Source organism: Gopherus flavomarginatus, chromosome 23 (assembly GCF_025201925.1).
Source record: "Gopherus flavomarginatus isolate rGopFla2 chromosome 23, rGopFla2.mat.asm, whole genome shotgun sequence".
In the NCBI taxonomy this organism is placed as follows: Eukaryota; Metazoa; Chordata; order Testudines; family Testudinidae; genus Gopherus; species Gopherus flavomarginatus.
In genome coordinates, this window is record NC_066639.1 from 10,588,702 (window position 1) to 10,613,735 (window position 25,034).

The 25,034-nt window shown below is 49.4% G+C and overlaps 1 protein-coding gene and 4 non-coding genes across 15 annotated transcripts in view; 3 read left to right on the forward strand and 2 right to left on the reverse strand.

Annotated features, from left to right (window-relative positions):
• Positions 1-25,034, forward strand: part of LOC127039376 (zinc finger protein OZF-like) — a 231,323-nt gene that overhangs the window by 18,575 nt on the left and 187,714 nt on the right. The window lies entirely within an intron of this gene.
• On the forward strand, positions 12,522-12,595 carry TRNAT-CGU (transfer RNA threonine (anticodon CGU)). Its single transcript has one exon. It is a non-coding gene; the product is annotated as a tRNA-Thr (tRNA).
• On the reverse strand, positions 15,651-15,723 carry TRNAV-CAC (transfer RNA valine (anticodon CAC)). The gene has a single exon. It is a non-coding gene; the product is annotated as a tRNA-Val (tRNA).
• Positions 19,177-19,258, reverse strand: TRNAS-AGA (transfer RNA serine (anticodon AGA)). Its single transcript has one exon. It is a non-coding gene; the product is annotated as a tRNA-Ser (tRNA).
• TRNAC-GCA (transfer RNA cysteine (anticodon GCA)) lies at positions 20,749-20,820 on the forward strand. Its single transcript has one exon. It is a non-coding gene; the product is annotated as a tRNA-Cys (tRNA).

A 25,034-nucleotide genomic window follows, 5' to 3' on the forward strand; every position in this document is an offset into this window, starting at 1 on the left:
AGCCCCCCCGGAATCTCTACAGCCTCTAAGTAGGTGTGATGCTCTGTGCATTACCCTGCATGGCCACATTGTGTCACTGTTGGTCCATGCGGGAAATGCTCTGGGCATTACTGTGATGGAGTAGGGACTGTCTGTGTGGGGAATGGGAGAGCAGCAGGTGACTTTACGTGAGGGACAGGGCCTAAGCCTGTAACCTAAGCTAGGTAGGGGAAAGGGGGTCAGCACCTTTGCCCGGGAAGCTGGACAAAGGAAGGGGCTGGCTGGAGGGAGTTAGTTCAGTTTTGGTTTGGAGCTGGGTTGTTGGAATTCAGGGAATCCCAAACTGGGAACTAAGCTACCTGAACCCCCAGAAGGACTCGACTGAGGGGTCCTGGTTGTGCCCAAAAGCTCTGCTGTATCCTTCGTTCCTGTTGGCCAAAAAAACTTTCTGTTTTACTGGCTGGCTGAGTCACTGTGTGTCCCAGGAAGAGGGGTGCAGGGCCGGATTCCACCACACTCTGTGACGTCCCCTAAGCCCCTCCGGGACCCCTGCAGCCTGGACGTAGGTATCTGTGCCCCTCACCAAACCCCTGAGCCCCCCAGGGACCCCTAAAGCCTAGACCTAGATACCTGTGCCCCCCACGAAACCCCTAAGCCCCCCAGGGACCTCTTCAGCCTGGACATAGGTGGAACCCTCCTTCCAGGCTGAATTGATAGCAGTAAGGACTGGGTTCAATACATAGGGGTCCCTTCCCTACAAAGTAATGCAAACCAGCTCCAGCCCCCACCCAGTGACATGGGAAAATTTTACATACACCCGCTAGGTGCCTCAAAGAGGCAATACTTCCCCTCTCGCAAGCACAGAGTTTGGGTATAGCAGAAAATGTTTAATAACGTGAGATAAACAACAGAGCATTAAATTGGGAAAACATCTCAACTAGGCCGTGTCCTTTTCCCTGGGCTCTTGAGTCTAGCAATCCTCAAATCACCCAAAGACTCGAAAGTCCAATACCTCAAATGTTTCAATACTCCACTAACCCCAAAACCACCTACAGTCTCGCAGACCCAGAGTTCAAGAGTCTATCTACAGGGTTTTTCCCCCTGTCAGCCTGGGTAGAAAGGGGCACCTTACGTGGTTCACTGCTGACTGCCCTGCCTCTCCATGAGATTCTGCTTCCTCTTTCCCCACGAACTGCTCAGCTCGGTCCACCAGCTGCTCTGCTCCACCAACTGACCTGTCCAGCTGTCCTCAAAAACTGCTTGGCTCACTTCACTCCATGGACCCCTCCAACCATCCCACAAACTGCTTCTCTTCATCAGCTACTCCACTCTGCAATATAGTTTTAGAGTGCCCTCCTAACTAGCACAACTGTTTAATGATTACAGCTCAGGAACCTAAAACTTCAATTTTAAAGAGAATCAAAAACTTGCTCTGTTATTCAACTATTAAAAAAGAAGAAAGTGCAATTGCTGTTTCTAGCTCACCCAAGGAGCCCACTCCCTTGGCTAGCGAGTGCCACTCAATTGATGGTGAGAATCCCTGTCTCAAAGCAGTTTCACAGTTCCTCATCCACACAATCAGGTTAACAACACTCCACATCTCACGCCGCAACAACAAATAAACTGGGGATACCATAGCTGCCAAAGCAACCATCCCAGGCTGCTGTGGCTGTGTCAGGCAGGGTGGGTGTGGCTATGCAAACACGATCAGCCCCTGAAATTCTTTTCCACACTCGCCATAATTCACCACCAGATGTCAAGGTAGAGTTCATCCTGCTTGTGCTTACATAGGTATCTGTGCCCCCCACACACAACCCCCTAATCCCACCGGGACCCATCTAGCCTGGATAAAGGTATCTGTGATCCCCACAAACCTCTAAGCCCCCCAGGGAACCCACAAGCCCAGATGTAGGCATCTGTATGCCCCACAAACCCCCTAAGACCCACAGGACCCCTGCAGCCTGTAGGTAGGAATCTGTGACCCCCAGAGCCTCACAAAAACCCTTGGGACCCCTACAGCATGAAAGTTTGTATCTGTGACCCCCACAAAACTCCTAAGCTACCCAGGTCCCCTACAATCGAGAAGTAGGTATCTGTTCCCCCCCCCAACACACCTAATCCCCCCGGGACCCCTCCAGCCTAGACGTAGGTATCTCTAACCCCACAAATCCCCTAAGCCACGACGGGACCCCTCCAGCATGGACATAGGTATCTGTGCCCCCACAACCCTCCTAAGACCCCCGAAACCTCTCCAGCCTAGATGCAGGTATCTGTGCCCAACACGACCCCCCAAAGGCCCCCAGGACCCCTCTTGCCTGGATGAAGGCATCTGTGCCCCTCACAAACCCCTAAGCACCCCCAGGATCCCTATAGCCTGGACGTAGGTATCTGTGCACCCTCACAAACCCACTGATCCTCCCAGAGACCCCTACACCATGGATGTAGGTATCTGTACCCCAAAATGCCCCAAAGCAACCCCGGGACCCCTACAGCCTCGAAATGGGTATCTGTGCCCCCCCACAACTCCTAATACCCCAGTACCCCTCCAGCCTGGATGTAGATATTTGCTACCTCCAGGAACCCCTGAAGCACTCCCCAGGACTTCTCTAGCCTGGACATAGGTATCTCTGCCCCCCACAAGCCCCTTAAGACCCATAGGGCACCCACCAGCCTGGTTGTAGCTGTGTGTACACCACACAAACCCCCTAAGCTCCCCAGGTCCCCCTCCAACCGGGACGTAGGTATCTGCGCAACCACAACCCCTTAAGTCCCCCAGGGACCCCTCCAGACCATACGTAGGTTTCTGTGCCCCTCACCAACTCCCTAAACCCCCAGGGACCACTACAGCCTGGACGTATGTATCTATGCTCACCACAACCCCCTAAGCCGTCCAGGGACCTCTCCAGCCCAGATGTACATATTTGTGTCCCCCGTGAAGCCCCTAATCACCACCAGAATGCCTCCAGCCTAGATGTAGCTATCTGTGCCCGCCACGACCCCTAAGCCCCGCAGGGATCTGTACAGCCTCTATATAGGTGTGATGCTCTGGGCATTACCCTGCGTGGCCACACGGTGTCACTGTTGCTCCATGCGGGAAATGCTCTGGGCATTACTGTGATGGAGTAGGGACTGTCTGTGTGGGGGATGGGAGAGCAGGGGGTGACTTTAGGACCAGACACGTGCTCAGCCTGTAACCTGAGCTAGGCAGCGGGGAGGGGTCAGCACCTTTCCCCGGGAAGCTGGACACAGGAAAGGGCTGGCTGGAGGGAGTTGGGTTAGTTCACTTTCAGTTTTGATCTGGGTGGTTGGAGTTAAGGGAATCCCAAACTGGGAACTAAGTTTCCTGAACCCCCAGAAGGACTCGATTGCAGGGTCTTGCTTGTGCCTCCAAGCTCTGCTGTTTCCTTCGCTCCTGTTGTCCAATAAACCTTCTGTTTTACCGGCTGGCTGAGAGTCACTGTAAGTCCCAGGAAGAGGGGTGCAGGAGCGGACTCCCCCACACTCCATGACAGACTCTAAGCCCCTCCGGGACCCCTGCAGCCTGGACGTAGGTGTCTGTGCCCCCCACAAAACACCTAAGCCCCTCGGAGACCCCTCCAGCCTGAACTTCGGTATCTGTGCTCCCCACAAATCTCCTATGCCCCCCAGGACGTATACAGCCAGGACATTGGTATCTGTGTCCCATATAGACTCCATAAGCCCCCTGGGACACTCCAGTGTGGACGTAGGTATATGTTCCCCTCAGAAACCCCCTAACCCCCCAGGAACCCCTACAGCCTGGACTTAGGTATTTGTACCCCCACAACCCCTCTAGCCCCCCTGGGACATCTACAATCTGGACGTAGATATCTGTGCCCCTCATAAAACCTCTAATCCCCCCTGGGACCGATGCAGCCTGGACATACGTATCTGTGCCCACCCGAACCCCTAAGACCCCCTGGTACCCCTACAGCCTGGACATAGGTATCTTGGGCCCCCCAAAATCCCCTAAGACTCCCAGGATGTCTCCAGCCTGGATGTAGGTATCTATGCCCCCCACTAACGCCCTAAGCCCCCCTGGTACCACTACAGCCTGGATGTACAAATATGTGCCTCCCACGAACACCCTAACCCCGCCTGGGACCCCTGGAGCCTGGAGATTGGTATCTGTGTCCCCCCAAAACTTTCTAAGCCCCCAGAGACGTCTATGGCCTGGACATAGGTATCTGTGCACCTCAAGGCCCCTAAGATCCCATGGACCCCTACAGCCTGAATGTAGGTGTGATGGTGCTGCCCGTGGGAGCCAGCTCAGGTCACTCAGTCAGGGTGAACTGCAAACAAAACAGGGCAGACAAATCCCAAACACTGCTGGTGATTTCAATACTTAGATTTACCAAGCCAACACAAAACAGCTTCTGTAGTACCTCACTGGTTACCTAGAAGTTTAAACCATGCAGTTCCCTTAAAGTACCCAGCCTCAGGCCTCCGTCCACATGCACCTGTCAGATATGATGATGATTCCTGAAAATCTTACTTCATCATATAAAAGAACAGATTCTTCCGATCCCAAAGGATCAGCCACACACCCAGGTTCAATTATAACTTAGATCTTACCCAAAATACATGCTATAGCCAATTCTTATTAACTAAGCTAAAATGTATTAGAAAAGAAAAGAGAGAGAGTGTTGATTAAAAGATTAATAGACATATAGACTTGAATTCAATTCTTGAGGTTCAGATACATAGTAGAGGTGAGCTTGTAGTAGCCAAAAGTCCTTTCAGAAATAATCCATAGGTTATAGTCCAATTTCCATATTCAGAGTGGCTCCAGTCAATGACTGGGGAACTCAATCCTTGTGGCTTAAGGTTTCCCCCTCTTGAAACCCAAAGCAGATCTGAGATGAAGAAGAATTGTATCCTAGGTTTTATACATTTCCAGCAGCCTTTTGGCCTGAGAAAACAATAGGCTTAACTCTCCTTCCAAACATCCTGGCAATTAGTACAGGGAAATTTATTCATTAAACAGTTCAAATACAGGTTACCACAACCTTCAAGGAGACACATAGACAATAATACTATTTCACTCAAGTATCATCATTAATGTTAATATTCCTTTTTTGCTCTTTGAATTAAAACTGTAACAATAGACAAGACTTGTTTGTTTACATCACAAAACCTGAGCAAACATCTCCCCTTCTACCTCTAACACTGCAGACTTGCATTTCAAAGCTCTGTTCATTTACATATCTTGCTAACCAGTTCTCAATGTTCACCCCGGGTCAGGTCAGTCGGTGAGGTGAGTTAATTAACTCTTTCTGGCCCTGTCACCTTTCAATGAGATATTAGATTATACTTATAATGTCACAGTCCTGATGAGTCGACTGCTGCAGCTCCCCGTAGACTCTGCCTGCGTCTCTCACTGAGCTGGAGTACAGCAGTCGGCAGGAGAGCACTCGATGTATTGCATCTACACTAGACGCGATATATCGACCCCCGCTGGTTTGATCACTGCCCACGAATTCGACAGGTAGTATAGACATACCCTGAGTATCTGGTGATCAGAGCTGGGCCCCGGAGGGGGACACATTGAAGGAACTCAGGGGTTAAGGTGCCTCTATTGTCAACTGTCAGGGCTGCTGTGGCTCATAGGAGGCTGCTTGACTGCCTGGCAGGTTTAGGCACCGCAAGCCTGGGAGGAGGGAGAAGTGAAGCGGCCACGGTGTGCTCGGGGTGCTCATGCTCAGATCAGGGGTGAGCTGGGGCGAGGGGGCTGCCGCAGGGCAGAGCGGGGCAGTTGCCACAAGAGGAACACCTCAGGGTGGAGTGGGGGAGCTGCCACGGGTGGGGGGTCTCAGGGTGGGGGGGCAGGGGGGAGGGCGCAAGGTGGATGTTTCGCCTAGGGCATGAAACATCTTGCACCGGCCCTGCCCCATGCCCTGTCTGCAGCCAGCCCTGCCGTCCCCTCCCTGCCCTGTCCTGCCTGCAGTCAGCCTGTCTCCAGCCAGCCCTGCACCTTCTCCCCTGCCCGCACCAGCCGCATCCTCCCTGCCCTGCCTGCAGCCAGCCCCACAGCCAACCCCTGACACCCCCTGCCGTGTCTCCAGCCAATTCCTGCTGCACCCCCCCTGTGGTCCTGCCCAAAGCCAGCCAGCCCCCACCCCACCCCAGCCTGCACCAGCCTTGTACCCCCTGGCTGCAGCCATCCCTGCACCCCCTGCCCTGTCTCCAGCCAACCTCTGATGCACACTCCTGCCTGAAACCAGCCAACCCTGCACCCCTTGCCCTGCCTGTACCCAGACCTTACCTCCATCCAACCCCATGTCCACTGGTGCCCTGCAGTTCCCAGGGCAGTAACCCTGCACATCTGCTTCAATGAGGGGGGCAGGGAGCAGCTGGGACCCACACATGTGCACACCCTAGGGAATGATTTGTTCTTGATAAATCCACGCTCACTAGTCGTAAGAACCAAATTATCCTGTAGGTGCTGCTGACAAACTGAGTGTTTAAGAATTTATTGCAGGATCTCTCCAGCTATGGCAGTGAGGCTAGCTAGTCTGTAAGTCCCAGGGGTCTCTTTGTTCCCCTTTTAGAGAAAGGTTCTGTCTTGTTCATGGATGGGAAGGTGTTCTTTTTCAGGGATCTCAGACGAGAACTGAGGCACAACATCTGGTTTGTTAAGGCCAAAAAAATGGAGGCAGGAACCTCTTCTCTCCTGCTGGCAAAGAACCCCAGGTACCTAAAGGATAGGGACTCACATCCCTGAATGGGCTTTAAAAAAGGCACTAGTTAAAGATTGGCCTCGACCATTTTTTGTTTACACATACTAGACATTTTAGCAAACTTTAGAATTTCTTGGTGCTAAAACACCGTGAAACTGCCCTTTCTCCTTCACACAGGGCTTTAACACCCCTTATCTCACTCAGGCTCACAACTGCCCAGAGTTCGAGAACTGTCCCTGTTCTCATTGGACAGATGGGAGGAGCCTGAGTCCAGAAAAGGGAAGTGACTTTCCCAAGCACCTACACAGCAAGGTGGGGGCAGAGCCAGAAAGAGAAGCCACCAGTCCTGACTCCTGTTCTAACAGACAACAAACCACCTCCCCCGAGGCAGGGATAGAGCTCAGGAATTGAGATAGTGGAGAAATTTCATTGAAACAATTTCTGTCAGAAAATCCCATTCAGGCTAATCCGATTTGTTTCTCAAAATCATAACAAGTGGGATGAAAGTTCTTTGCAAAAATATTGTGTTGCAAAACAAAAGCATCTCCTGTTCATCACAGTATGTTAAATTGTCTCCTCGCACACAAAGAGGAGACACTTAGATCTCAAACATTAGATAAGATGCTTCAGCCTGAGCTAAGTCGTTGCTGCTCTTAACAATTTCAAAATAAAAAAATACAAATAAAATAGAAAATTTCAGCTATTCTATTACATGTTAATCTGCTCTGAGTAAACATGATAGGACACCTCATATTATGCCCTACTCCAAGTGACACTCTCCAATGGAGCCCCATCCTCCACCACCGTCAGGTAGGTACGAGTGGATCATTATTATCCCTACTTGAAAGAGGGAGAAGCTAAGGCTGAGAAAGGAGAATTGACTTGTCTTAGGTCACACAGCCAGGCAGTGGCAGAGTTGGGAATAGGACCCAAGAGCCCTGATTTTCAAACTAACCATCGGATCTTGAATTTCAGACATTGAATGACCTGAATGAAGTGCTCTCAGATGAGCTCCAGACCAACCACAGTGACAGTAATTATTCAGCAAGTGTTTCAGGAGAACTGCAATGTTAGAGAGAATCATGAACTGCTCAGAGACCATTAATGCAGAGAAGCAGCGAAATTCATCAAACATAGAACTGGTTCTGACTTCTTTCCTTGGTCTTAAAAGAGAACAACAAGGACCTGAGTCTCCTCCCTGTCAATAACCCCCTGCTCAGCCAATCAGGGTTGAGACTGAGGCTGATGGTTCTCATCAGAAAGCCCAAAGGATGGCCCATGTCACTGGTGGGGATCACTGCCTGAGCACTATTTCAGTCCCACATTTTTGGGTGGACCTCCCACAGTAGGAGCTGCAAAGCACTCCCCCGCAACACACACACACACACACACACACACACACACACACACACACATACACACACACACACCTCCTTCCTGGTGTTGGGAGGGGAACAGGAGAAAGGACAAAAGAAACAACAGATGAAGAGAAAGGAGGGAGGGAGGGAAGGAGGGAGGGAGAGAGGAAAAGGTGAAATCCGAATGTCCCCAGTGATTCTAAGGGACAAAATCCCAGGTGCGCAATAAAGTTCTGCCTCCTTAAGCTTGTGTTTTCCATGCCTAGAATTCAACTCTCACCAGATGGATCAGATTGAACAGGTTTCAAACCTCCAGAAGGCTCTTACCTTCTAAACAGGGATGACTGTTTTCTAGTAAAATCATTAAAAGGGAAGGAGAAAACTTGAAAGAGGTTCCTCCTGGCGCTCAAGTCTGTGAACCTGAATACTCTCTCAGTCCTCAAAGAGAGACCTGGAGAAGGAGACTTGCTGAAGCAAAGCCACAGGGGTCTCTGAGGTTTCCCTGGCCCCTCGCCCCTGTCCTGCCTGGCTGATGTCAGCATCTCTCTGTGAGGTCACCACCTCCCCACCACCTTGGACCAATAGTCTGAGTTCCTACAAAAGGTCTTTTTGATGTCATTGCCACACTCCTCCCTTGCTGTGCTAATGTCCTGCCCCTGGCCAGGCACTTTGCAGGTTTGTGCTACTCCCTGTGGATTACTCCACTCAAGGAGAGTTCGTTCTAGGCAGCAAGTTGCCTAGACAGTAACCCATCAGATGCTGCTCCCAATGCTACACTCAGTTTTTCAGAAATTAGTCGACTTTATGGCCAGAAGAGACCATTAGAGCATCTAATCTGACCCCCTGCATATCACAGGCCTCCTGTATGACACAAGAGCTACTTTTGGGGCAAACCCATTCCAGACAGGCATCTAGTCTTCATTAAATGACATCAGGAGATGGCAAATCCACCACTTTCCTTGGTAGCCTGTTCCTGTAGTGAACCATCCTCGCTGTTGACTATTTATGCCTCAGTTGTAATATGAATTTGGCTCTTTTCACCTTCCAGCCATTGGGTCTTGTTATGCCTTTCTCTGCTCGATTAAAAAGCCCTCTAACACCAATATTTTCTCTCCATTAAGGCCCTTCAACACTTCAGTGAAGTCACCTTTCAATCTTTTTTTGATAAGCTAAACAGGTTGAGCTCTTTCAATAGCTCACTAGAAGGCATTTTTGTCCAGCCCTCAGAACATTTGGTGACTCGTTGCTGCCCCAGCTCCAATTTCACATCATCTTTTTCAAATGAGGACACCAAAACTGGAGGAAGTATTCCAATATCCATCTCACTGATGCCGTGTCACCTCCTGTGACGTTATTGACATAATCTGTAACTGTATAGATCACCATTGCGACCACTGTTCTATATTTGCAGATATATATTGTATTCTATATATTGTAGAAAGGTTGTTTTGTAAGGGGTCTATGGAGAGGTTCTGATTGGCTGATTATAATGATGCTGTCTCTAGATGTGTATCATTTTTGTAGTTGGCGTTATGAATATTGGCTCTATGCTGTCCGTATTCAAACTTGTGCTATGCTTCTGAGGAACACCCTAGCCAGACAAGTTGGTGTCAGTTCTGCCTAGCTTGCTTGATGGCCCATTAAGGACCATCAGCTCTACAATCAACCCATTGAGAGAAGGCAGATACGCCTTGTGGCTCAGCAAGGTATGCAGGGACCTGCCTATGGACAGAACTCAAAGGTTTTTCTATGTCACGTGCTGGATAGAGTGTCCTTGGGACAAACAAAGCAAAGGCCATGTGGCAAGAGACTATAAAAGGCTGATGCCTCGTCTCCATCTTGTCTTCAGTCCTGCTTCATACCTCTGGTGGGACTTTGCTACAAACAAGCTTCACCTCTGTGAAAAGGACTGAATGACCCATCCCAGCTATGGATGGACTCCAGAGACTTGATTTGAACCTGTAATTTATTCCATCACTTCTACAGGCCTGAACCAAGAGCTTTGCCATTACTTCATGTGAAGGATTAAAAATCTATTTGCTGTTTATACAGCAACCTGGTGCATGGATTGTGCCAGCTCTTTTCCAGACTCAAAGTCCAGAGTATGGTCAAGGATCAGAGGCCTAGCAAATAGTGATCAGCTAAGAGAAAGCTGGGGTGACAGAAAGCCTTGCTTGCTAAGATAGGCCTGGTCAGCAAATTACTAGGTGTTGGAGCTAAGAACTAAATCATTGTGTCTTATTCAGAGTTGCAGATTGAACAAAGAATCCCTGTTCCTGTTGTGTTTGTTTCTTCTGTAGGGAGACGTTCTTCCCACAGATCCAATCTTGAGTTTATGAAAAGTTGGCACATGTCAGTATAAGATATGGCATCCTTCCACCTCCCTTCCCAGGGACCAATGCCTGCCTTCAGACACACAGAAAACAATCTTTATTGCCATATACTTTCACTGTTTCTTTGATTTAACCCCTAGGAATGTACCTGTTGGACAATCAGAGGAGTTGCTCCATTCCTATGGACCTCAAATCAGAATTCAAGATAGATATTTTATACTAACAACATTTTATCAAAGTATTAATGAAATGTTAACTTGCTAACTTGAGACCATGGGTGGAGACATTATGTAATCCGTTGACTATTGGCTAATGTGCTTATCTTGTCTTGCTGCAAAACCTATCCCGGGGTGTGGAACTGCCTACCCCGTCACTTTTCCCTGCTCGTGGAAAATCTATATATTCTGTTGTAATTAATTAACAATGTCTCTGAGCCTAATAAGCAAGGTGACACTGCGCCAGCACTGTGTGTAATAAACTCCTATTCTTGACCTCTACACGGTGTAGATTTCTGTCTTTCACGGACACCTGCTGAATAAAGAGGAGATTCAGGATCCAGCTTGGCTGAATGTGTGTCCTCTCCCCACAGCTTGGTGATCTTTTGAGGAAATGGAGAAGACTGCCTTTGCCTAGCTGTACATCGCTTGCAAAAGAAACAGGTCTTTTTGGTGACAAGTGTTGAAAGGAGGCACTAGACAAATGTAGAGACAGGAAAAATGTCCCCCAACTGAACTGGCATCTGTGGATGCTGAAGTCACAACACATAGCACTAAATACTATTTGAGAACGGCTGGTGTCAGAAGAGTCTCTACCAAAGCCTTTTCCCACCAGCAGGGGCCTCTCTGTGCACAGAACTCCTGGTAACGTGATGGCTGCAGGCAGTGGAGAACTCTATTTTGGCATCTCTTTGTCTGTTTTGTGGTCAACATCTGCAGTGGCTGTTAAAAGGTCTCTAGATAGTGATCTTTGGGAAGAGCTGGCTGAAGAGCCTTCCTACTAACCAGGAGAGCCTGGCTTGGCCTGCCAGTTCTTCCTTGCTGAACCTAGTGTGTCTGTTGGCTCCTTTTTTGTATCTCTTTTCAGAAAAAGAAAAGACCTGTCAGCAGAATCCTTCTAAGTGCTTGTTCAAGACAGAGAGAGCCTTCCTTGCAGCTAAGTCTTGGTGCCATGGGGCATGCCTCATTGCTGTGGTGCCTCTTGCTGGCCATCCTGGGAACTAGCTCTAGTTCACCAGTGAGCCTTCATCTAGTGGCATCTGGCCGCATCTGTTCTATCATTAGGACCCATGTCGCTCTCAGGACTTCAGTGTTCTCTTATGGACACAGCCCTCTGGCTGTGCCCCACTCAGTTCTCTCCCCCATTCCCAGGGGCAGCTGTTCTCTACCCGGACACTTGCCTCAGTGGCTGGCTGCAGTCCAGGGTATAGCCACCTGTGTCAGTGGCTACTGAGACCAAAAAACACCAACCTCACCATCTGTTTCCCTGAACCACTTTCCCAACAGACCTAGCACCTTTCTCTGCTTTTGTATCAGGGCCTCAGTCTGGCAGTACTCGGCCAGAAGGTCACTCATGCTCCCCTTACCCACCCAGCACTACTCTGATCATGGAGCCCGCCCACCCTTCCCCTTCCCCTTCCCCTTCCCCAGCCAAACCTCCCTCCTCAAACTCCAAGTAGTGACTGACTCTCGCTGTGCTGAGCAGCCCTTTATATATATGACATATATGGGCTGCCCCAGCAAGCCTTCTCCTGACTGGCTCTCCCAATAAGCCCTTTCCTGATAGGTCGAGTTCTGCACAGCCCTGCAAGGCTGCCTTAATCTTTCTCCTGCTTGGTTGGGGGCAGACACCTTCTCACACTTGGAAAATGGCAAATGAGAAGTTTAGAGCTGGTGGAAAGGTTACCATGACTGAGAACTGAGCCGAGGTTGCTGCAACTGAAACACAGATCACTAACCACTATATGATCACAGTGGCTGGTGGGAGAAGCACATGTTAGAAGCCCTCTGTCATCTCAGCTGTGGCTTTCTGTGCACGGAGAGCCAGACACCTCAAGGTCTGCAGGTCCTGAGGGAAATGTGGAACATCTGCACTTTAGAATTTGCAGAGGTTGTCCTGGGCCATCAAATGGAATAGTTGCAAACTCTCTTGAGGCAGGCACCATGGCTTAGCTGGCTAAAGCACCTGTCTCGTAAACAGGAAATCCTGGGTTCAACTCCCAGTGGTGCCTTGTTGCGTGGGTTTTGTCTCCTCTGCTCACATTTTCCTGTGACTTTCTGGGAAACAGAAGAGACCTCCCTTGATATCCAAGTCATTGCTTGCTAAGGAAAAGGCTTCTTTGGAGAGAAGCATTGGAAAGAATCAAATCACAAGCCTGGAGTTGATGAAAAGGCTGCTGTGACTGGCATTAGCATGGTGGTTGCTTTGACTGCAATAGCTGCAACACGAGAGCCTGTGCCACACGTCCTTGTGATTCACTGGGGATGTCCACACACAGATGTCATGTCACCTTCCTTTTGATAGTCACTGATGAAAAATGGAGCAGTTGGGAGAAAAGTCCCAGAGAGTGGCATCGTGGCTAAGCTGGCTGACTCACCTGCCAGGTAAAGTGGAGTTAGGGATGCAGCACCCAGTGGTGCCTTGCCAAATGTGTCTGCTCTTCCCATCTTTTGGTCAATCTTCTGAGGAAACAGAGAAGACTGCTTCTGCCTTGCAATGCAAATGCTTCCAAAAGAAACCGGTCGTTTTTTCTAACAAGTGTTGGAAGGAGGCACCTAAGAAATGTGGAGACAAGGAAAGGTCATCGTAACTCAACTTGCATCCATGGCTCTTGGGGCCACAATGCAGAGCACTAAGCACTGTACGACCACAGCAAAATCTAAACTTTACACCTTATTACACTGGGCAGTAGTTAAGTCAAGCATTTTTCTCACCCCACTGGATGTTACCCTCCTTAATACATAGAATTTCCCCCTTCATTTTCTCAGGATTCCTGCTGCTTCCAACATAGGTGGGGGAGGAGAAAGGCAAAAACATGATGCCACAGTCTCTTATTTTATATCCTTAGTTCAAGTGTCTAGAAGACACTTGCCCAGACGTGTCCAGGTGGGCTCTGCTGAGTCACTAGGTTGGGGAATCCTCCTGGTGTGGTCTTGTGCAACTGAGTCATAGACTTGAGCAATCCCCACAGTGTTGTGTTTGGGCATCTGTCATTCAATTGGAAATCTCTTAATTACAATTCCTCTGCTGATTCATGGTTGTTGAACTCCCTCCTTGGCAGGGGTCACTAGCAAAATTATAGCATATTTCAGTAACAACCATACAGCAAAATGCATAAATTCATACACCTTCATGCTATACATATTTGGACAGAATAACCAATTTCAGCAGATCATGACTTTTCATGTGATAACTTACATGGAATGGTTTGTATGACATATCACAATCATATATGAATGATGAATATGTGAGCTACAGGGGGCTATTTTGAGGTACATCATGTCACAAAAGCCTCCAGAGACTGGTCTTTGGGAAGAGCTGGCTGAAGAACCTTCTGAGTAACTGAGAGATCCTGGCTTGGCCGGCCAGTTTGTGCTTATGAATTAAACTTGTCCGCTGGGCTCCCTTTTTTATGTCTCTTTCACGTAAACAGAGCAGACTTTCTTGGCCAATCCTTGACAGTGCTTGTTCAAGACACAGAGAGCCTCTGTGCTGGGGCAGGGGTAAGGGTGCAGGAGGTGATCGGAGGGGTGGGTGCTTACCTCGGGCAGCACAGCTCCCAAAGTGACTGGCACACACTCCCCCCCTGCAGTGGCTTCTAGGCAGTGGGATCCGGGGGCGAGTCAGCTATGGAGTTTGCACTCAGGGTCGCAGGGATATGCCAGCTGCTTCCAGGAGCAGTGCAGCATGAAGGGAGGGGGCAGAGTGGGCAGGGAGCTGCCTTAGCGCTGCTGGCACATCTCCGTGCGTTGCTTGGGGAGGCATCAGGTCTCTGTTGGCTGCCTGGGGCGAGGTAGTGCCCGAGGGGGTTCAGGACACCCCTTTGCCTCCTCTCCCCAGGCTCCTAGCCCATTTTGCCGTCCGACAGGGATTTTAGGGTGCAGCAGCGCAGGGAGCAGGAAGGGCGAACCACAGTGGCTGCCTCCCCTAGAATTATTTGCAGTCGGGATTTCCCCCAAAAGTGCCCCGCAAGGGTCCAGGGTCAGTTCCAGCACAGGCCGCACAGGAAGGCTTAATGCTCGAGCTACAGCACATGCTGGGCAGGCTTGAGACCAGGGTCCCCATGGCAGGAGAGAAGAAGAAGACTCGGCCCCTGGAGGGGCAGGCTGGGCTTCCTGGATCCCATTTGCTCACAGCCAGGGCCCTGCCCCCACTCCCAAGTCGTCCATGGTGCCCCCACGTCAGCCAGAATGGAGCAGCAGTTTTCACTGCACCAAGTCCACTTATGGCTTACAGGCAACTCCCAGATCCACCACAGCCCACCATCTTGGCCAGAAAGGAGCCTACTCAGCTTCACTATTGCTTCTTTTCCTTCCACCCAGAACCCCGCTTCTCCTGGGCTGCAAGTAGCCATCCCTGGGATGCCAACAGGCAGCCACAGGGGTCTATCTCCCAGCAGCCAACCGCACCTCCATGGGTTTGGCCCTCAGAAGGGCAGGCGGGGATTTCCTGGATCCCAGTTGCTCACAGCCAGCCCAGCCTCCACCTCTAAAACCATCAGTCATGCTGCCAGGTTAGCCATAAAGGAGCAGCCATTCTCCACTTGGACTCAGCTTTGCTAGTTTTCCTTTGACCCAGAACCCCCCTTCTTCTCCTGGGCTGCAAGTAGCCATCCCTGGGAAGCCAAGAGGCAGGCACAGGAGTCTGCCTCCCAGCAGCCAACCACACCTCCCCAGGCTTTGCAGAATGAATGGTGGTGCTCTACTAACCCCACTTAGCCACAATGATGTGCTTAGTTTCTGCCCTGTCTTTCTCAGCTTGACTTTCCCCTCTTTTGCCCCATTCCTGCCTCACTTCCTCCTTTGGCAAGTCATGCAAAGGAGGCCAGCAGGAAGAGCCGGCGTCCACCAGCCAATCTCCAAGGGCAGAGGAGGCCAAGCCACAAGCCTCTGAAAGGTAACATGCCTAACTCCTCTAGCTTCTCCAGCCTGACACCAAGGTGCTTTCTCCACTGCTGTCAGCACCTTCTGTCATGCAGGGGTTGGAGTTATCCCAGGGACAGGCCAATAGGAGAAGGAGGAGCACCTTCCTGATCAGAAAGGGGATCTGGGAAAAGGGAACCAGTATGTTTCTGCCTGGTTTTGAACCAGGGACCTTTTGCGTGTGAGGCAAATGTGATAACCACTACACTACAGAAACTCCATCTGTTTGGCTGCTGCTCACCCTGCCACAGACCGATGGACAAACCTAGAGAAAGTGGTGGCAGCCCCTCGATAGGTCAGCTGGCAGAGCAGAGGACTGGAGCCGGCACTCAGGAAGTCGTCCTTACCTCGCCCGTGTAACTCCAGCTTGAGGGAGAGCTTCTTCTTCTTCCGCTTGCTGACAAAGAGCAAGAGAAGAATGAAAGGTCAGGTGGGCCAACTCGGTGCAGAAGCCCATGCTGTCTTTTCCTGCTGCATAGCCTGAAATGAGGGACTCGTGGCAGTTAAAGGCCCTGCTGCACTCTCAGAAAACATCCCTCCTGTGCACAAAGCTGGATAGAAGAGCCTGCTAGTCTAGCACACTCCCAACTGAAGTGTTTCAGCAGCTGCTAGGTTTCTTTTTGGCTCATTAAACCACATCTTCAGTCGCTGATGGCCAATGAGAGAGCAACATCGCTTGCTATTTTAGCACTTGAAAATGCCATTGGCCAATCTTTGGATCTCTTTAATGCTGCACTTCAGTTCATGGGTGAAAGGTGATAGAAGCGACTTTTCAGCTAAAGGCCTGGGGTTAACATCCTAACGCTGTCTCCTACTGTAACACTATTTAATCCTGGTCAGCCCTGTGCTGGTGACAGTTCCATTTCTAGATGTTAATACGTGTCAGTTACTGTTAAAATTAAAAAGTTTCTACATGCTTAAAGAAAATGCATTTGTTTTATTTGCTTATATATGGCATGAATAAATACAGGTTTACAGAACCTAGCCTGCAAATTTAGCATCTTATATGACAGAGAAAATCATGCATCGAAATTGTACATCGAAATCATGTACTGAGCTACAAATGCCATGAAAAATAAGATATTCAAAAGATTAACATATAGGGGGGCACCGAAGACATGTCTTGCCTGGGGTGCCACTTGGTCTAGGGGAGGCCCTGTCTGGGAGAACAAGATTTAGTGTCACATCCCTATTTTCAGGCTGTAATCTGTGGGCACCCTTGTCTGGGGGAGGGATCACGGTAGCCCAGACTCAGGGCTGGAACAGGCCCCTGATTGAGGGGGTGGCTGCATGGTTTACAGCGCTCTGATGTCTCAGACAATGTGTCTCTCTCAAAGCCTCAGATCTGCGTTCCCAGAAGGCTTCTGCGCTGCCTCCGCTTCTTTTACCTTCTACAGCAAGGAGCAGCAGCAAAGGTCAGGGATGAGCCATAGGCACTAGGTGGGGGGCAGAGGCTTCAGGAGCCCAGAGTGTTTGCCTGTCTGGGCATTTTGGCTGAGACCTCAGGGACACATTGTCAGGCAGAATCCCAGGCATCTGTATGAAAGGAGCATAAGGACTTAAGAGCAGCCAGACTGGGTCAGACTGGGTCCATTTTGCCCAGTGTCCTGTCTTCCCATAGCGGCCAAAGCCAGGTGCCCCAGAAGGAATGAACAGAACAGGTAATCATCAAGTGATCTATCCCCTGTCACCCGCTCCCAGCAAACAGAGACTAGGGACACCTTCCCTGCCCATCCTGGCTCAGAGCATGTCCTCCATGAATCGATTTAGCTCTTTTTTTGAACCTTGTTATAGTCTTGACCTTCACAACATCCTCTGGCAAGCAGTTCCGCAGGTTGACCGTGCATTGTGTGAAAAAATACTTCCTTTTGTTTGTTTTAAACGTGCTGCCCATTAATTTCATTTGGTGACCCCTCGTTCTTGTGTTATGAGAAGGAATAAGTAATAATTCCTTATTTACTTTCTCCACACCAGCCATGATTTTATAGACCCTTATCATATCCCCCCTTAGTCATCTTTTCTCCAAGCCAAAAAGTCCCAGTCTGATTATTCTCTTCCCATATGGCAAACACTCCATACCCGTTTCTGAACCTTTTCCAATTCCAATACATCTTTTCTGATATGAGGCAACCGTATCTGCGAGCAGCATTCAGGAGATGGGCATTCCATGGATTTATACAGTGGCAATAAGATTTTCTCTCTTATTATCTGTCCCTTTCTTAATGATTCCCAACATTCTGTTTGCTTTTTGCTGGCTGCTGCACATTGAGTGAATGTTTGCAGAGAACAATCCACAGTGACTCCAAGATCTCTCACTTGAGTTGCAACAGCTATTTTACATACCATTGTTTTATATGTAGAGTTGGGATTATGTTTGCCAATGTGCATCACTTTGCATTTATCAACATTGAAATTCATCTGCCATTTTGTTGCCCTTTCATCCAGTTTTGTAAAATCTCTTTTTAGCTCCTCACAGGTTGCTTCGCATTTAACTATCCTCTGTAGTTTGGGATCATCTGGAAATTTTGTCACCTCGCTGTTTAGCAGATCATTTATCAATATGTTGAATAGCCCCGTGCAAACACCACTAGTTACCTGTTTGTATCCTGATAACTGACCATTTAGTCCTACCCTTTGTTTCCTAGCTTTTAACCAGTTATTGATCCAGGTGAGGATCTTCCAGAGGTGAAGGTAAGCCGGTCCGGTATGGGATACCGGCAAGAGCGGGTACGCTGTGCTAGCCTGGCCCAGCTTCCCCAAGCTGGTGATTTAAAGGGCCCAGGGCTCCCTACAGAGGCCAGAGCCCTGGGCCCTTTAAATCGCTGCCTGAGCCCCCCTGCCGGAGCCCTGGGGTGCAAATCACTGCCGTGGACGCTGCTCTCTCCTGCACCACGAACACAGAGCAGAGGCGGTGGGAGCTTCCTTACAATGTGGGGGGGGCACTGTTGTCTGAACTGTGGTGCTGCCATGACACCCCTTCCCCAGGGACCCACATTCACATCACCCCTCCCCCGAGACCACACCCACAGAATACCTCTTCCCCCCAAGACTCCACCCTATCCCCCCTCCATCATTTGTCCTAACAGCCGAAAAAGAGTGGTGGGGCCATGGCCCTCTAACCCCCCTATTCCAGCACCCCTGACACACAGCTAAGCAGGCAGCAGCATGTGTGTGTGACAAGAGGCTGCTGTGCTGAGCTGAGCCAGTGAGGGAAGCAGGGGCTGATGTTGGGGCTGTCCCCTGCCTGGTTACTTGCAGCAGCTGTCTGAAATTAGAGACAGTGTACCCACACACTCCCTCTCCCCACACACACACTCTCTACCCCACCAAGCACATTGCAGTGGAAAAGCAGCTGGCAATCTAGTAGGATTCCCATGGAACAATGGGATAGAGAAACCTGCATCATATGATGATCTACCAGCCCAGGAGGCATTGCAAACCCTTCCCAAAGCACCTGTAGCCAGTTGCACAGCTACGCACAGTGCCCTGCTCTCTGTGACCATCCAAGAGTCTAGCCTGGATGTGCTCTGGTAACACAAGGGGCCTAGTGTGGCCATGCAACAGCTGTTTAATTAAAACACTTTAAAGCCACATTACCTAGTAGTATAGACACAGCTTGAAAGCGAGACAAGACCCAGCTCTCTTGAAACTGAAGGACTACAACTTCTTCTGTAGTTGACAGGATTTCAACCTGCACAGGGAACCCCCAGTGGATTTCTAGCCCATCACTTTAACCACTCAGCCACAACTACTTGCTCAAGGTGTGTCTCTCACTACACTCTAGTTCTATTCTCATTGAGTGATCAATTCCAGTTGTTTCCTCAGACCAGCTTTCACAACACACACACTGCTGTGCCATTGTGTAAGTGTGTCCATGGCTGAACTGCAAGAATTCCTGCTCCTTTCCCTTCTGGCAGGAGCATGAGGAGAGTGTGTTTGTGGTCAATGATGTTCCTGTAGATTGTTGTCCATTTCCTGCCTTGATCATTCAGACAGTTCCTTTACCATCATATCCCCAGCACATCAGGGATTGCAATAGCAGGGGGCAGGTTTTCTCTGGGGCACTGAGATTTGTCAGGAGGTTGGTGGCTCCTTTCTTTCCTCACCCTGGAGTAAACTCGGCTTTTTATTCCATCCTTGATGTTTCAAGGAATAACAAGAGATGACTGAGGAAAGAGATGGACAGGGCGAGTCTCAGGGGAGGGCCAGAGAGGTGTGGGTGGTGGACAGGGCAGGTCAGGGGAGGGAATAGAGAGGTGCAAGTGGTGGGCAGAGCTGGTCTTAGGGGAGGGGGCAGAGAGGTTTGGGTAGAGTGATTCTCAGGGGAAGGGCATAGAGGTGGGGGCAGCAGGCAGACCTTGGGGTAGGGGTTGGAGAGGCACAAGGAGGCCTTCGGGGAGGAGAGGAGCAAGCAAAAGGTGGACAAGCAGGCCTCAGCCAAAGAGGAAGAGCAGGAGTGGGAAGTGGCCAAATGGGAGTGAGAGCAGAGCACAGGTGCGGCCTCAGAGGGAGGAGAATGAGTCAAGGGGGTGGAGTGGACAGAGATGCCCAGAGGATTCAGGTTGCCTGACGCAAAACAATTTTGGGGGCCCCTTCCATAAAAAAAGTTGCAATACTATAGAATACTATATTCTCATGGGATCCATGCAGGGCCTGGGGTAAATTACCCCACTTGCCCCCCCTCTGGGTGACTGTGCCCTCAGCCTCTCCTCGTAAGTCCGCTGCCCCCTAATCATTTTTGTTGTCCTCCCTAGACTCTCTTCAATTTGTTTCTGTAGTGGGAGGGCAAAAACTGGATGCAATGCTCCAGATGTGGCCTCATCAGTGCCGAATAGAGGGGAATAATCATTTCCCTCGATCTGTTGGCAATGCTCCTACTAATCCAACCCAGTATGACCAATTACCCATATTGAATGCAGGCCCAGCAATATTTGATCAATTGGTTCCTGTCCATTCAGGAGGTTCTTTCCTACCTATTCATAAAGAATGAAGATGCTCTAAGCAGAGAGGAGAGAGCTGTCCCATCCGTGTAGTTAATCCATCTCCCCGAGAGGTGGTAGCTATGTCACTGGGGGAAACTATGTGGTTGGGTGTGCAAGCTGTGGTGTCTCCATGCATCTATAAGTTTAATCAAACCCCATTTTTAAAAGCACTGTGGTCTGGGAAAAGAACAGGAGATCTCTGAGGCAGGGCCTTCCCTTCAAAATCTTTAAGATCACTGACTTACTTCCATAGCAATCATGGGGGTGTAGCTCAGTGGTAGAGTGTTTGACTGCAGATCAAGTGGTTCTTGGTTCAAATCCAAGTGTCCCCTTAGAAACCTCTTCTGTCAACCAAAAAAAAAATGTATTTTCAGTATGTTCAGGAGCCCCACTACATAGGGATCACTAAAATGAATGGCAACACTCAATATTTTCCTCTGCAAATGCATAAAAACCTAGCAAACATGTGCCTCCACTGAAATCAGTTCCAATCCTCTAAAGGATTAAAGAATCCTTACTGAGGTTGCAGGAAAAAACCATCCCGATGTGCAGAAAGAATAGTAAATATGGCAGGCGACCAGCTTGGCTTAACAGTGAAATCCTTGCTGATCTTAAACGCGAAAAAGAAGCTTACAAGAAGTGAAGATTGGACAAATGACCATGGAGAAGTATAAAAATATTGCTCAGGCATGCAGGAGTGAAATCAGGAATGCCTAATCACACTTGGAGTTGCAGCTAGCAAGAGATGTTAAGAGTAAGAAGAAGGGTTTCTTCAAGTATGTTAGTAATATGAAGAAAGTCAAGGAAAGTGTAGGCCCCTTATTGAATGAGGGAGGTAACTTAGAAGACAGAGGATGTGGAAAAAGCTAATGTATTCAATGCTTTTTTTGCCTCTGTCTTCACAAACAAGGTCAGCTCCCAGACTGCTGCATTGGGCAGCACAGCATGGGGAGAAGGTGACCAGCCCTCTGTGGAGAAAGAAGTGGTTTGGGACAATTTAGAAAAACTGGAGACCAGCACAAGTTCATGGGGCTGGATGCGCTGCATCCCAGGGTGCTAAAGGAGTTGGCGGATGTGATTGCAGAGCCATTGGCCATTATCTTTGAAAACTCATGGTGATCGGGGAAGGTCCCGGATGACTCGAAAAAGGCTACTGTAGTGCCCTTCTTTAAAAAAGGGAAGGAGGAGGACGCGGGGAACTACAGGCTAGTCAGTGTTACCTCAGTCACTGGAAAAATCATGGAGCAGGTTCTCACGGAATCACTTCTGAAGCACTTAGAGAAGAGGAAAGTGATCAGGAACAGTCAGCATGGATTCACCAAGGGCAAGTCATGCCTGAGAAACCTAATTGCCTTGTATGAGGACATAACTGGCTCTGTGGATGAGGGGAAAGCAATGGATGTGTTATTTCTTGACTTTAGCAAAGCTTTTGATATGGTCTCCCATAGTATTCTTGCCAGCAAGTTAAAGAAGTATGGGCAGGATGAATGAACTATAAGGTGGATAGAAAGCTGGCTAGATCATCAGGCTCAACGGGTAGTGATCAACGGCTCCATGTCTAGTTGGCAGCCAATATCAAGTGGAGTGCCCCAAGGGTAGGTCCTGGGGCCGGTTTTGTTCAATATCTTCATTAATGATCTGGAGGATGGTGTGGACTGCACCCTCAACAAGTTTGCAGATGACACTAAACTGGGAGGAGTGGTAGATATGCTGGAGGATAGGAATAGGATACAGAGGTACCTAAGACAAATTAGAGTACTGGGCCAAGAGAAACCTGATGAGGTTCAACAAGTACAAGTGCAGAGTCTTGCACTTAGGATGGAAGAATCCCATTCACTGTTACAGACTTCCCAACAAGAGGTGTGTGTGTGTGTGCATGTTGTGGGGGAGTGCTCTGCAGCTTCCACTGTGGGAGGTCCACCCAAAAATGTGGGACTGAAATAGTGCTCAGGCAGTGATCCCCACCAGTGACCTGGGCCATCCTTCGGGCTCCCTGGTGAGAACCCTCAGCCTCCCCTCCTTAGTCTCTACCCTGATTGGCTGAGCAGGAGGTTATTGACAGGGAGGAGACTCAGATCCTTGTTGTTCTCTTTTAAGACCAAGGAAAAAAGTCAGAACCAGTTCTATGTTTGATGAGTTTTGCTGCTTCTCTGCATTAATTGTCTCTGAGCAGTTCATGATTCTAACATTGCAGTTCTCAAATATTTGCTAAATAATTCTGTGCACTGTTGTTGGTCTGGAGTTCATCTGAGAACACTTTATTCAGGTCATTCAATGTCTGAAATTCAAGATCCGAGGGTTAGTTTGAAAATCAGGACTCTTGGATCCTATTCCCAACTCTGCCACTGACAGGCTGGGTGACCTAAGACAAGTCAATTCTCCTTTCTCAACCTTAGCTTCTCCCTCTTTCAAGTAGAGATAATAATGATCCGCTCCTACTTACCTCACGGTGGGTGGAGGATGGGGATCCATCGGAGAGTGTCACTAGGAGTAAGGCATAATATGAGGTGTCCTATCACGTTTACTCAGAGCAGATTAACACATAATAGAATAGCTGAAATAGTCTATTTGATCTGTATTTTTTTATTTTGAAATTGTTAAGAGCAGCAATGACTTAGCTCAGATTGAAGCATTTTACCTAATTTTTGAGATCTAAGTGTCTCCTCTTTGTGTGTGATGAGACAATTTAACACATTGTGATGAACAGGAGATGCTTTTGTTTTGTAACAAAATCTTTTCTCAAAGAACTTTCATCCCACTTGTTATGATTTCAAGAAACAAACTGGTTTAATCTAAATGAAATTTTCTGACAGAAATGGTTTCTATTTCCCCATCTCGATTCCTGAGCTCTATCCCTGCCTCGGGGGCAAGGGGTTTTTGTTTGTTAGAACAGGAGTCAGGGCTGGTGGCTTCTCTTTCTGGTTCTGCCACCGTCTTGCTGTGTAGGCCCTTGGGTAGGTCACTTCCCTTCTCTGGACCTTAGGCTCCTCCCCATCTGTCCAGTGGGAACAGGGACAATTCTCAAACTCTGGGCAGTTTAGAGTCTGAGTGAGATAAGGGGCGTTAAAGCCCTCTATGAATGAGAAAGGGGAGTTTCACAGTGTTTAACACCAATGAATTCTAAAGTTTGCTAAAATGTCTACTCTGTGGAAAGAAGAAATGGTCAGGGACAAACTTTTTAATCACTGCCCTTTTTAAAGCCCATTCAGGGATGTGAGTCCCTATCTTTTAGGTACCTGGGGTTCTTTGCCAGCAGAAGAGAAGAGGTTCCTGCCTCCATTTTTGTGGCCTTAACAATCCAGGTGTTGTGCCCCAGTTCTCGTCTGAGATCCCTGAAAAAGAACATCTTCCCATCCATGAACAAGACAGTCCTGTAGGACATTCTCACAAGTGAACGAGGGAAATGCGGTCCAGTTGCACTCAGTGTAATGTGGGCACAGAGCTGGTTGAAAGCCCAGACTCCAGGAGCCCTTCTCCAGGTTTGGCTGTCCAACGGAGAGGCTGTACCTAGTGGGTCCAGCAGGGATCAGTCTGGGGTCCAGTACTATTCAATATTTTCATTAATGATTTGGAAAATGCAGCGAAGACCATACTTCTAAAATTTGCAGCTGACACCAAGCACTTTGGAGCACAGTATTGGAATTCAAAACTCTCATAACAAGTTGGAGACTTGGTTTTCTTGAGCCAAACTCCGTGGCTGGGTCCTTCTCTCTAGATTGGGCAGAAGTGAAACTCCAGAGCCAAACACTCCTCCTGGGCAGTGAGCTCCTTCCTTGATTGGTCAGATGCTGCTTAGCACTGTCAGAGCAGCTTTTGCTGGGGGATTCTCCCAGCACTTTCCAATAGCGGGAAAATATGAAATCCCCATTTGACTGCTGGGGACAGAGCCCTAGGGAGGGAGCAACTTGCCCAAAGTCTCACAGAAAAAGGAAAACAACCGGTCGTGGAACCAATAGGAAACCCAGCAATGGAGCTCAGGAGTTCTGGGGGTGTGCTAGGATGACCAGATGTCCCGATTCTATAGAGTCAGTCCCAATTTTGGGGTCTTTTTCTTATCTAGGATCCTATTACCCCCTATCTCCTCTCCTGATTTTTCACACTTGCTGTCTGGTCACAAGAGGGTGCGCACGTGGGGGTCCCAGCTGCTCCCTGCCCCCCTCATTGAAGCAGATGTGCAGGGTTACTGCCCTGGGAACTGCAGGGCATCAGTGGACATGGGGTTGGCTAGAGGTAGGGTCTGGTTGCAGGCAGGACAAGGGGTGCGGGGCTGGCTGGAGACAGGGCTGACTTCAGGCAGGGATGCAGCGGGGTGTGGCAGGGGTTGGTAGGGCTGGAGATATAGCAGTACAGGACTATCTGGCTTCAGGCAGGAGGTGCGGCAGGGGTTGGCTAGAGCCAGGGCAGGGGGGAGGCATTGGCTGCTGGCAGGGCTGGGGGTGCAGTGCTGGTGCAGGCTGGGGGTGTGGGGGGGCTAGCTGGCTTTGGGAAGGCACAGGGGGTGCGACAGGAGTTGGCTGGAGACAGGGCAGGGGGTGTGTCAGGGGCT